We start from the raw sequence: 14,534 nt of genomic DNA on the forward strand, positions 1-14,534 counted from the left end.
CTTCTATCAGGTTCAAAGTGGACGGATTAATGTTGATGTCTTAAATCCATTTGGACTTGATTTTTGTGCATGGTGAAAGATATGGATCTATTTTCATTTTTTTACAGGTTGACATCCAGTTATGCCAGCACCATTTGTTAAAGATGCTTTCCTTCTTCCATTGTATACCTTTAGCTCCCTTGTCAAAAATTAGGTGTTCATAAGTTTGTGGGTTAATATCTGGGTCTTCTATTCGATTCCATAGGTCGACTTCTCTGTTCTTATGCCAATACCAAGCTGTTTTCAATACTGTAGCTCTATAATAGAGTTTGAAGTCAGGGATGGTAATGCCTCCAGAAGTTATTTATTGTATAAGATTGTTTTGGCTATCCTGGGTTTTTTGTTTTGCCATATAAACTTGATTATTGTTCTCTCAAGGTCTGTGAAGAAGTTTGATGGGATTTTGATGGGGATTGCATTGAATCTATAGATTGCTTTTGGTAGAATTGCCATTTTTACTATGTTGATTCTCCCAATCCAAGAGCAGGGGAGGTCTCTCCATTTTCTGGTATCCTCCTCAATTTCTTTCTTCAAAGACTTAAAGTTTTTGTCAAATAGGTCTTTCACTTCCTTGGTTAGAGTAACCCCAAGATATTTTATGCTATTTGTGGCTATCATGAAAGGTGATGTTTCTCTGATTTCCCTCTCTGCTTCTTTATCCTTTGTGTATAGGAGGGCCACTGATTTTTTGGAGTTGATCGTGTACCCTGCCACGTTACTAAAGGTGTTTATCAGCTGTAGGAGTTCTTTGGTAGAGTTTTTGGGGTCACTTATGTAAACTATCATATCGTCAGCAAATAACGAAAGTTTAACTTCATCCTTTCCAATACGAATCCCCTTGATCTCCTTATGTTGTCTTATTGCTATTGCTAGAACTTCAAGCACTATAGTGAAGAGGTATGGAGAGAGTGGACAGCCTTGTCGTGTTCCTCATTTTAGTGGAAAGGCTTTGAGTTTCTCTCCATTCAGTTTGATGTTAGCTGTCGGCTTGCTGTATATTGCTTTTATTATATTTAGGTATGATCCTTGTATCCCCAGTCTCTCCAACACCTTTATCATAAATGGGTGTTGAATTTTGTCAAATGCTTTTCAGCATCTAGTGAGATGATCATATGGTTTTTTTCTTTCAGTTTATTTATATGATAGATTACATTGATAGATTTGCGTATGTTGAACCAGCCCTGCATCTCTGGAATGAAGCCGACTTGATCATAATGGATAATTTTTCTAATGTGCTCTTGGATTCGGTTTGCCAGTATTTTATTGAGAATTTTCGCATCGATGTTCATGAGTGAGATTGGCCTGTAATTCTCTTTCTTGGTTGTAACTTTGTGTGGTTTTGGTATTAGGGTAACTGTAGCTTCATAAAAGGAGTTAGGCAATGACTCTTCTGTTTCTATATTGCGGAATACGTTAAGGAGTATAGGTATTAGCTCTTCCTGGAAGTTCTGGTAGAATTCTGCATTGAAACCATTTGGTCCTGGGCTTTTTTTGGTAGGGAGATTTTTGATAACAGCTTCTAATTCTTCGCGACTAACAGGTCTATTTAGATTGTTCACCTGTTCTTGGTTAAACTTTGGTATATGGTACTTATCTAAAAAAATGTCCATTTCTTTTACATTTTCCAACTTTGTGGCATATAAACTTTCATAGTAAGATCTAATGATTCTCTGAATTTCCTCTATGTCTGTGGTTATGTCCCCCTTTTCATTTCTGATCTTATTAATTTGCATGTTCTCTCTCTGCCGTTTGATTAATTTGGATAGGGGTTTGTCAATCTTGTTGATTTTCTCCAAGAACCAGCTTTTTGATTCATTGATTCTTTGGATTGTTTTCTTTGTTTCTATTTTGTTGATTTCAGCCCTCAGTTTGATTATTTCCAGTCTTCTAGACCTCCTGGGTGAATCAGCTTCTTTTTTTTCTAGATCTTTCAAGTGTGCTGTTAAGTCTCCAATGTGTGCTTTCTCCGCTTTCTTTAATTGGGCACTTAGTGCTATGAACTTTCCTCTTAGCACTGCTTTCATAGTGTCCCATAGGTTTGAGTATGTTGTGTCTTTGTTTTCTTTAAATTCAAGGAAGACTTTAATTTCTTTCTTTATTTCTTCCTTGACCCAGGGGTGATATAGTAGTTGACTGTTCAGTTTCCATGAGTTTGTTGGCTTCCTGGGGGAAGCATTGTTGTTGAATTCTAATTTTAGTCCATGGTGATCTGACAAGACACAGGTAGTTACTGATATTTTTTTGTATCTGTGGAAGTTTTCTTTGTTATCGAGTATGTGGTCAATTTTCAAGAAGGTTCCATGAGCTGCAGAGAAAAAGGTATATTCTTTCCTATTTGGGTGGAGTGTTCTATAGATGTCTGTTAAGTCCATTTGATTCAATACCTCCAATAAATCTCTCAATTCTCTTTTTGGTTTCTGTCTGATTGACCTGTCCATTGGTGAGAGAGGAGTGTTGAAGTCTCCTACTATTAGTGTGTGTGGTTTGATGACTGCCTTGAGTTCTAGAAGAGTTTCTTTTACATATGTGGGTGCCTTTATATTAGGGGCATAGATATTCAGGATTGAGACTTCCTCCTGATGAATTGTTCCAGTTATGAGTATGAAATGTCCATCTCCATTTCTTCTGATTGATTTTAGTTTGAAGTCGATTTTGTTAGATATTAGAATGGCCACGCCCGCTTGTTTCTTAGGTCCATTTGCTTGGAAAACCTTTTCCCAACCCTTTACTCTGAGTAGGTGTCTGTCTTTGTGGTTGTGGTGTGTTTCTTGTAAACAGAAGAATGTTGGATCCTGTTTTCGTATCCAATCTCTAAGTCTGTGCCTCTTTATAGGTGAATTGAGTCCATTGATATTAAGTGATATTAATGACCAGTGGTTGTTGACTCCAGTCATTTTTTTTAAGGTAGTAGAGTGTATGTGTTTTTCTTCTTTGATTTGTGCTTGTGAATGGTCGCTAGATGTTCGAGTTATTGTAGGCCGTGTTGGGAATGTTGGATTCCTTCGGTAGTGATTTTCCTTCTAATATTCTCTGTAAGGCTGGATTAGTAGCTATGTATTGTTTAAATTTGTTTTTATCCTGGAATATTTTGTTTTCTCCGTTGATAGTGAACAATAGCTTGGCTGGGTATAGTAGTCTGGGCTTGCATCCATGGTCTCTTAGTTTCTGCAGTACCTCTATCCAGGATCTTCTGGCTTTCATGGTTTCCATAGAGAAATCCGGTGTAAGCCTGATAGGTTTACCTTTATAAGTTACTTGACCTTTTTCCTTTGCAGCTCTTAAAATTTTTTCTTTAATATTTATGTTTTGTGTTTTGATTATTATATGGCGAGGGGATGTTTTTTTCTGATCCAGTCTATTCGGTGTTCTGTATGCTTCTTGAACCTTCATAGGAATATCGTTCTTTAGGATGGGAAAGTTTTCTTCTATAATTTTGTTGAGTATATTTTCTGGACCTTTGAAATGCAATTCTTCTCCTTCTTCTACTCCTATTATTCTTAGATTTGGTTTTTTTATTGTGTCCCACAGTTCCTGAATGTTTTGTGATGAGAATTTGTTGGATTTGCTGTTTTCTTTGGTCAGAGTGTTTAATTTCTCTATGGTGTCCTCAGAGTCTGAGATTCTTTCTTCTATCTCTTGTATTCTATTGGTTAAGCTTGTTTCTGAAGTCTCTGTTCGTTTACCCAGATTTTCCATAGCCAGCCGGCCCTCGGTTTGTGATTTCTTCATTGACTCCATTTCAGTTTTCAAATCTTGAACTGTTTCTATTACCTGTTTGATTGTTTTTTCTTGGTTTCCCAGAATTTCATTTACGGATTTACTCATTTCTTCAAACTTTTTGGTATATTTCTCTTCCATTTCTTTACTCATTTCCTCAATTTTTTTGTTATACTTATCTTCCATTTCTTTACGGCAGATTTTCACCTCCTGTTTAAGTTCCTCTATTATTTTCATAAAGAAGCGCTTAGAGTCGATTTCTTCTATTTCTTCTGGAGTAGGGTGTTCAATTCTTCTAGTTTCGAGCTCCCTGGATTCTGGCGATGTCATGTTGCCTTTCAGGTTGTTGGAGGAATTCTTGCATTGGCGCCTGCCCATCTCCCCCACTCTGGATGAAACTCCTCAGCACTTTCTGGATAGAACTCCTCAGCACTCTCTGGGTAGGACTTCACAGCACTCTCTGGATAGAGCTCCTCAGCCCTCTCTGGGAAGAACTCCTCAGCAATGCAACAGGGCTAGCTGGTGTTCCCAGGACCCGGGAGACAAAGGGCCCGCAGCAGTGGGGGGAGGGGAGGGGTCCCTTGGAACACCGAAGACCCTGCAGCAGAAGCTGAGGGGGGAAGGGCTGTGCTCCCTTCCCGGACAGGCAGGCAGGCTGCCCAGGCTAGCACCCACTCAGCTCTCTGGGAAGAGCGCCTCAGCAGTGCAACAGGGCTAGCTGGTCTTCCAAATCTTTGTCTTTATACAAATACAGTTAAGGATTTCAAATTTATTATTTTTGTATAATTTATATTGTTATGCAACACACAATAATGATTCAAATAATTAAATTCCATACACAAAATTAAATTGAGTCACAAAGCACAAGTATGGCTGGTAAGAGTTCTGTCTCCAGAATATTGTTTGCATTTCTTTGGCATCCACCCTTAATACTCCACTTACCATCCTTCATCTTTACCATTTCAGTCTTACACATGTTACGTCCAAAGTCAGAAACTGAAACTTACCTTGGTCTCTCAGTTCAGCATTGATATCCCACCATCATATCCTTTGTGTGTATCAAATTTGATGTCTAATTACATGAATTAAAATTAAACTGAAATCATTTGGTAGTTCAGGACTCTTCATCTTGAGGCCACAGTTGTGCACACAAATAAAGCTAAGATGAATTAATTTAAAAGACAACTCCAAATAATATCTCTGATTAATCAGATCAAGTTTATGATCACTAATTTTATGAGTACCTAAAATTTCAGGGTTTTTTGCCATTTCTGTGACCCTGAAAAGTCATTTATCTATTCATCTCACTAAATAAAACACAAACATTGTGCAAGTAATATGTCTAATCACTTATCTAGGTGATCAAAGATTCAGGTTCAGGAAGAAGGTCACATGTGGATTCCTCTTAAGAAGAGCAAGGACTCAGAAGAGAATTACATAAGCCAGTCATCCATTGGGAACTTATCTTGGTGGAAATGTAGTTAACAATAATTCCAAAGAAATTGTATGCACTATGTTTGCTGTGCCCACGGAGTTAAGTAGGAAATGATTTAGAGGCAGGTGAAGTCTTTTACTTGTCCTCTACATAAGAAAAACTCTTGAAAAAGAAACCAGCAGGTTTCCACAAAATCATTCATGTCTCCATGCCTTCCATTTGGTGGTCTCTTGAGTTTAGATCATAAACAGTCTCCAAATTACATTCAATCATTAGAATGTTGCCTGTAAAGTAATGTTTAAGGGTAAAAGAACTCAAAGGGCACTTTTCAAACAGTTCATATTTTCAAGGTGAGCATGCTTGCATCATTCTATGTGCATCACTTTGTGGCCTTGTCTCCACTGACTGAGTAGCTAACCATTTTACCAGTAAATTCCAATCCACTGTTAATGTGCTCAGGGTTTTTCTGAGAGTATAGGGTTATACAGGAACAGGGACAACCTGAAACTTTAGAATCAAAAACAAAAGCTAAAGGAAGAAACAAACAAACAAAAAGAAAAACTTTCAGTTTTTCAACAAACAGTAGATATATTATCACAGGATTTAATTATTTATCAGCTATGAATCATAATCCATGATCCATGTGTTTGAAAATAAAGTAATAATGGAAAATAGAGTAATAATTATCCCAGACACCACTCCAGTCCTCTGAGCCAAATATTTCTCCTGCATAGCCTGATATTCTGATCATATTAGCAGTTTGTTATTGAAAGTGTTTTTTAATTTATTAAAAATTTCCACCTCCTCATCTCCTCCCATTTCCTTCCCACTACACCCCTCCTCCTACTCCTCCCTCTCCAGTCCTAAGAGCAGTCAAGATTCCATGCCCTGTGAGAAGTCCAACGTCCCCCCTCCTCCATCCAGGTACAGGAAAGTGAGAATCCAAACAGACTAGGTTCCCACAAAGGCAGTACATGCAGTAGAATCAAAACCCAGTGCCATTGTCCTTGGCTTCTCAGTCAGCCCTACTTGTCAGCGACATTCAGAGAGTCTGGTTTGATCACATGCTCATTCAGTCCCAGTCCAGCTGGCCTTGGTGAGCTTCCATTAGATCAGTCCTACTGCCTCCGTGGGTGGACACACCCCTCACAGTCCTGACTTTCTTGCTCATGTTCTCCCTCCTTCTGCTCCTCATTTGAACCTTGAGAGCTCAGTGCAGTGCTCCAATGTGGGTCTCTGTCTCTATCTCCATCTAGTGCCAGATAAAGGTTCTATAGTGATATGCAAGATATTCATCAGTGTGGTAATGTGGGAGAATTATTCGTTTCTCTCAATCATATTTTAATAAAATGCTGATTGGCCAGGCAGGCAGTATACATGGGAAAGCCAGACAGGAAGTAGAGGTGGAACAAAGAGACTGGGTGTATTCTGGAAAGCAGGAAGCTCCCTCCACAGTTCTGCCCTGACCACTGGAGAGGAAAGATGTAAGCTACCCAGCTGAGAAAGGTACTGAGCCATGTGGCTAACGTAGATAAGGATAATGGGGTAACATATATTATAAGAGCTAATAAGTAGCCACAGCTAAGGGCCAATCAGTTTATAATCTTATGTAGTATTGTGTGTGATTTTCCTTGGGAGTTGCCAGCTGTGGGGTACCAGGCAGGACAGAAACCCCAACAAGCCAGCCCTCATGTTACATATGGCACCCATGTGGATAACTGCATCCACAGAAAGCCTGAGAAAGTTTGGGAAAGAATAGAGTAAAGCATGTTTTCTTGGTAGCAGCCATTTCTCTGGTCTACTCTGCTTGCTAGAGGTAAGCAAGTGCTCTCATCTAAGAGACACTTCCTGACTCAGCTTTAGCAGCAAAACCCTGCAGCTCATTAAGAGGTCCTGCCACGAAAAAGTTAAATGGTGTTAATGAAAAGCTGAACGCATGCTTTTCAGTTTTCAGCCGCAGCAGGAAAAAAGCTGCGCTGTTTTAAAATGCTGGCTTTCTAGACTGTCCTACCAGGGCAATCTCTGACTCTTTCAGGCAGGCAGTCCAACTGAGTGTGGTCTGTGAGCGGAATGTTGCAGCTTGCTTGCTGGCAGGGACCTTGAAACGCCATAGAGTTGTGGCAATAAAAATGGCTGCAGTCAGTACCTCAGCCATGAGGCTGGGAAACTAAGGAATGGGCTAATTCCAGCTGTAAAAGCCACAGTTTTATTCCTCTCCTTAAAGACTCATGTGGTCAGAAAAAGAAAGATATACAGTAAAGAGAGATTCAAAGACGAAGAAAACCTCTAAATGGTTTACAGTGTGTTAAAAAATATATGCAGGCTAAAGGTTAAAGTCATTAAAAATAAAAAAGAAAGAAAGAGAGAAGTAGGGTGTGGTGGTACACACCTTTAATTCCAATGGCTGGGAGGCAGAGGTAGGTTGACCTCTGTGACTTCAAGGGGCAGAGGTAGTTGACCTCTGTGACTTCAAGGTGTGGTAACACACACCTTTAATCCCAATGCCTGGGAGGCAGAGACAGACGGGTCTCTGTGAGTTCAAGGTGTGGTAGCAAACACCTTTGAGCCCAGCACTGGGGAGGCAGAGACAGAGGGATCTCTGTGAGTTCAAGGATAGCCTGGTCTACAGAGTTATTCCAGGACAAAGATATACAGAGAACCTGTCTCAAAAACTAAAAGTAAAAATAAAAGAAATAGAGGTTAAAATAAAGCCACATAAAGATGGAAAATACACAGAGAATCTTGACACTGTATGTTATTATGCTCTCTTTGAATTGTTTGAATGCTGAGGAAGGAGAAACAGCTGCTAAAAGACTTTTTTAATACATGCTGCTGAACTAACCCAAGATAGGTATTTTGAAAATACCCTGGCTTCAAAACTGAAGTCAAAAGGTATGTTACTTTGGAGAAGAGATTTTGTTTTTGTTTCCACAGGAAATGAGAGACTGTGGATTCATTCTGAGCTAAGAAAAAACAGATTTGAACAAGGAAGACCATCCGAGAAATCTCCGGTAGGAACAGACGGCCCGAATGTCTGAATTCTACATCCAGAACTGATTCAAGACTGCTGCCTAAGATGATCGAGACTCACAGGATACTTCAGTCAGGACTTGATTATAACTCTAAATTTTCTTTAGGTCCCCATAAGATCATCAGTGCCCCCAACCAGCAGGAAGTAGCCTGAAATACTACGCCCACATTCCCAACAAATGGACTATGGGTATTTTCCTTTTTTTAAAAAAAAAAAGAGGGAAATGGTGTGGGAGAATTATCTGTATTCTGTCAATCATATTTTAATAAAATGCTGATTGGCCAGGCAGGCAGTATACATGGGAAAGCCAGACAGGAAGTAGAGGTGGAACAAAGAGACTGGAAGTATTCTGGCAAGCAGGAAGCTCCCTCCGCAGTTCTACCCAGACCACCGGAGAGAAAAGATGTAAGCTGCCCCGCTGGAAAAGGTACTGAGCCATGTGCTAACGTAGATAAGGATAATGGGGTAACATAAGTTATAAGAGCTAATAAGTAGCCTGACCTAATTGGCCAATCAGCTTTATAACTTATAGAGATCTCTGTGTGATTGATTTTCTCTGGGACTTGCCGGCTGTGGGGTACTGGGCAGGAACAGATAGTCCCTCATGTTAGAGTGTGGCTATGGGATAAGGCCAGTTCATGCACCCTCTCCTCTGCTGCCCAAGGAACAAGCTGGGGACATCTCCTTGGATACCTGGGAACCTCTCTAGAGTCAAGTCTCTTGCCAACCATAAAATGGCTTCCTTAATTAAGATATCTACTTCCCTGCTCCTATATCCACCCTTCCTCCATCCCAACCATCCATTCCCCCATTCTCTCCCCAGTCCTCCCATTCTCCCTAAAGATTCTTTAGAATTTAGCATAGGCAAAACAATTTAAAACTTGATCATATTCAGTCTTCAACAGTAGTTTTCATCCTTTATAATACTGTGGTCCTTTAATAAAGTTCCTCATATCGTGGTATCCTCAAGCATAAATTATTTTCATTGCTACTTCATAACTGCAATTTGGTTACTGTTGTGAATCATAATGTAAATATCTTTGGTTTGTTATGGTCTTAGGCAGCCACTATGAAAGGTCATTCTACCAACAAAACAGTCATGACCCATAGTTTGAGAACCACTGTTCTAAAATCTTTTCAGTTTTGAAAAACAATCATTCTTTGTCAATATTCAAAAGGAAGCAAACCATGATCCCTTTATACATACTCCCTGTCTAGATTATATTTCTGTTGCTGTGAAAATAGTATCCCAACTAAGGCAAAGTTAATAGGTAAAGGGCTTATTGGGCTGCAGTGTTAGGTGGCATGCAGTGTTAGGTGACAGTCCATCACTGTGGAAAATCAAAGTGGAAACATGAAGTCACTGGTCACATCCATAGTTAAATGCAGAAAAAAAGATGCATGCATGTATGCAAGCCTGGTTTCAGCTCCTTCTCCACATTTACAGTGTGTGATGTAAAACAGGGGAAGGGTGCTGCCTACATAGCTGAGTTCTCCCACCTAAATTATCTCAGTCAAGACAATACCCCACAGATGTATGCCTTAATCCACTTAATCTTGATAAGCATCTTTCAATACTCTCTTGCAGGTGATTCTAGGGTGTGGTAAATTGACAATTAAAACTAGCTGTCATTGTTCAGCTTCTATTTTACATCCTACAGAAGTTTTACAAGTTTTCATTCTTTTTTCCCAAGTCACTTCTGTCTCCTTGTAGAATATATAAGTTTTCACACACACACACATAAAAAAAACAGACATACATACACACACATACACACAAACTCACACATCTGTTGGGAAAATGTCTGTTTCAAGAATTTCTGAGCTTTGCTGATAATATGACAAAGGGAATGTTAGTTCTTTGTCCTTGCCCTGGGGGATACTTGGCAAGACATGATCTGGGTCTCTAGCCAGTACCTTGAAAAAGTTATGGACTCATTTCCTGAGAAACAAGCTTACCCACGTGAAAGCCCGTGGTTATCATTTCTAAGGCAAATGTGTGCCTGAAGGATCCTGTGTTCTCTTCATCAATATTGTGTGATTTAGCATTCTATAGGCAGAATTTCTCTGTCTCAACAGAAAATATCCATTCAGACATTTATTATTAATTATAAATGTTCAACCAATAGTTCAGGCAGGTTACTAGCTAACTTTTACCTTTAAGATAACCCATATTAATTATCTACCCTCTGCTATGTGACTGTATCTTCTTTTACACAGCATGCTCATCTTGCTTATCTCGAGTTCTGTTGAAGTTCCTAAGATTCTTCTTCCTTGCAATGTCCTGTGCCTTGTTGTCTCACCTATACCTCTTGACTAGTTACAGGCCAATCAGTTCTCCTAATAATCCAATCAGAAGGAATCTTGAAAAAAACACATCTTCACAGTCTATGAAAAGATTTTTCCATCATAGCATTTTGCTGATTTTGGTTCACTTTTTTTCCTTGAAAATAATATGAAATGCTGCAATAAGATAAACATGCATCTCAGAGGAGACTTTGGACTTTGAAATATGTTTGAGACTGATATAGTATATGGGGCCCTTTGAAGTTGGATTGAATAATTTATTTTGTATATATGGCTCTAAGCCTTTGGGAGCCAGGGAGTAGAACATGGTGGTTTGAAACAGAATATTCCCCAAAGGGAGATATTAGGAGGTGTGGCCTTGCTGGAGGAAGTTACTGCGGGTTGGGTTTTGAGGTCACTTTTCTCAAGCTTCCCTCAGTGTGACAGTCAGTCTACTTTCTGCTGCCTTCTGCTGAAGTAGGCAGCACCACATCTGCCTGTACATCGTCATGTGCTCCTGCCCCACATCATGATGGTAATGGACTGAAACTCTGAATCTGTAAGCTGCCATCTAAATTAAATGTTTTCTTTATAAGAGTTGCCATGGTCATGGTATCTCCTCATAATAGTATAAATACTTATTAAGGCAATTACTTTTGCTTATATTGTACAGCCCATGCAATGTAACCTGGGCCATCGGTGTATTTGTTTATTGGATGTGGTTGTGGAGATGGATTGAATGTAGAACCCCATTTCACCAACAGAAGATCAACAGCAATGATTTTCTTTTTCCCTGAAATGTTCAGTACCTTATGTTCCGCACTGCATAACAGGGATCCTGGCTTACTCCCCCATCCTTCTCCATACTTACCTGCCTGCCTATGGCTCATACTTGTGCTCTATATTCTCTTGCTAACAACCATTATCACTTGGTTGAAGAGGAATCTTCAGGAATTTTCAATATATATTTCACAAATGGAAAAGAGTGTTGACCACTTCCTCCAGTATTTTAGGACCATTTATATCTCTTATTTAAGAACTATTTATTCAACTTACTAGCTCTTACTAATATAATTAATTCTTATATTAATCTTTTGAAATATTTTGGTTTTTTTCTATATTAAATATGTGACAGTAATTTTAATTCTAGCTAAGATATCCATTGTTTTTTGTTTGTGCATTTTTTCATTATAAAACTTTTTTCCATACCTTCCTTTTTTAATAATTATTTATTCATTATTTTTCTCTAAAATTAATTGATTAATTACTGTATTAATTACTTTGATACAAGAATCTGATATATCCAAGGCTAATGTAAGACTTTTTATTCATGATCTTGCCCTAATTCTATTGTCTTAAACTTTTGTTTTCTATGTTTATAAGTCTGGTAGACTGTGTCTAGTTTTTTTGAACTCTGCAGGGGTACAAACCTATAACTTTGGGACAGTCTTTAAGATGTATCCTTCCTTTCTAATATATTTTAAAATTACTTCTATAATTTTAAAAAATACTGTTAAAATTTATTTTTATTTCTGTATTAATAAATGCTTTTGCTTAACATTATCATCCCTGGAAACATTTGTAGTAATTATTATTATTACTCATTGACTATAATCTCCTACTATTTTATATAAACCCTCATGACATTGTCTACCTTCTTTCTGCATTTTCTTCTTCTTGATTTATCTTTGATAGCTTACCTTGCCTTTTTCTTTTATTTCCTATATTTACTATTCCTTCATCTAATCTTAATCAATTTTTTCCTTTTATTGAAAATTGATATTTTTATCACATAATATATGCTTTATAGATTTCTTTCCTTCTACTCCTTCCATTATCTCCCTTCCTTCCCTCACATCTGGATCCACCCCACTGCTCTCTCTTATTAGAAAACAAAAGGCTTCTAAGGGATAACAATAAAATAAACTATACTATGATAAAGTAAAACAAAACACAAAAGAATAGGACAAAACGAATAAAAGGAACAGAGGTCTAGAAAAGATGCAGAGCTAGCGACCTCTGCAAAAGCATACCCAAACCAGTGACCTCTGTGGTACCAGACCCAGTCCAATGATGTCCACAGGAGCAGGCCCAAGCTAGTAGCCTCTACCAGGGCAGGCCTGAGACAACTTCTGCAGGACCAGGCCTGAAACAGTGACCTCTTGGGGAGTAGGCTCAAGTAAGCATCCTCAGTGGGAACAGGCCTAAATGATCTCAGTGATTACAGAGCAATCCCTGGGAGAACCATGTGACCACTGGGAATGTCGAGTGACTTCTGGGATGACTAGAGTCCTGGTCATGCCTCCACCACCTCGCTTCTATATATTTTTGAAATGTAAGAGTAAGACTGGAATAAATAGTTACGAGCAAAATTGACAATGTATTCACACGTTGCAGTATGGAGATCTTTACTTCTATTACCATAATTTATTTCACCCTTCTCATTTTAGGTTATTTTATGAAAATTGTGGTGAATAACTTTAATTCCAGCACATGGGAGGCAGACACAGGTAGATTTTTGTAAGTTTGAGGCCAGACTGATCTACAAAGTGAGTTCCAGGACAGACAAAGAAACCCTGTCTCTGATGGAGGAGGGTTAACTGTCTATGTGTTTCTTTCATTGGTTAATAAAGAAACTGCCTTGGCTTTTGATAGGACAGCAGCTTAGATAGGTGGAGTAGACGGAGCAGAATGCTGGGAGGAAGAAGGCAATGAGGCAGACACCATGACTCTCCTCTCCAAGACAGCTGCATGTTAGACTCCTTGTGGTAAGCCACCACCTCGTGGTGCTACAGATTATTAGAAATGGGTTAGATCAATATGTAAGAGTTAGCCAATAAGAGGCTACAGATAATGGGCCAAGCAGTGTTTAAATGAATACAGTTTCCGTGTAATTATTTTGGGTAAAGCTAGCTGGTCAGTTAGTGGGAAGCGGCCCACTGCTCCTTCTACATGTCTCAAAAAAGCAGAAAACCAAAACAAAATAAAACAAACAAAAAATAAAAACAAAGTAAAACAATAAAACAACCAAAGAACAAAAGAAGAAAATAACCTATAGTCCTTCTATGACCAACAATTTAAGCTATTTGTTCATGCTTAGTTTTAGTGTACAATTTTGAAGACAATGTAATTCAGAGTAACCTTAAACTATGTAGCAGAAGGTAGTGTTTAATTTTTAGTCTCCCAATCTTCACCACTCAAGTGCTATAACTACAAGCCTGTTCTGTCATTCATTGAGGGTAACAGTGAACTTTTAATTGGCTCTTCATTATTCTGACACTTTGTTTCTTAAGTTTCCATCTGAGAACCAGCTTCCCTCTAATAGAAAATGTGTGTGTGCCAGTAGATGTCCTTGTAGTTATCGTTAGTTAAATACTCACTTTTTCAGTGCCAATAAACCACTCTGAGGGTCCTTCCCAGAAAGTATATTAGGTTGTTGTATGGTATACCATTGTGTGTGTGCATTTGTGTGTATGTGTATGTGTATAACAGACACAATTAAGAAATGAAAAAATAATATATTAGAAGTATTTCTCACGAAGTGTTTATGGTGTCCATGGGAGACTGTAGAGATATAAGTAAACATTGGGACTCGATAGTGAACAATATAGAAAGAAAGTCTGGAAGCCATTTGCTAATGATATGGTGATTTATCCCTCAATCCCAATGTTTCCTACATGCATGCAGTTTAGCTATTTCAAAACTAAGTCCTCATGAATAAAGAGGAAACTTGTTTACAAACTTTGGAATAGTCATTGTGTCTTGTCATGGTTTCAGTAGTGGGTGGTGTTGCATTGTGGAATAATAAGAGAAAAGCTGAGGGTGTTGAAAATGAGCCATGCTACTACACAGGACATGACGTGGATGATTTTAAATATGGTAAACCATTACTTTAATATGCATGTGACAGAAACTGGGAATAATTTTATTTTAATTTTAACATAAGTGAATCTTTTTCTTATCATAGGAGGAAGTTTCTAGTCTCAAACATGGCTCTTGCTTGAGTAATTCATTGATACATTAACT

This window comes from Myodes glareolus, chromosome 2 (assembly GCF_982192425.1).
Source record: "Myodes glareolus chromosome 2, mMyoGla1.1, whole genome shotgun sequence".
Classification (NCBI taxonomy): Eukaryota; Metazoa; Chordata; class Mammalia; order Rodentia; family Cricetidae; genus Myodes; species Myodes glareolus.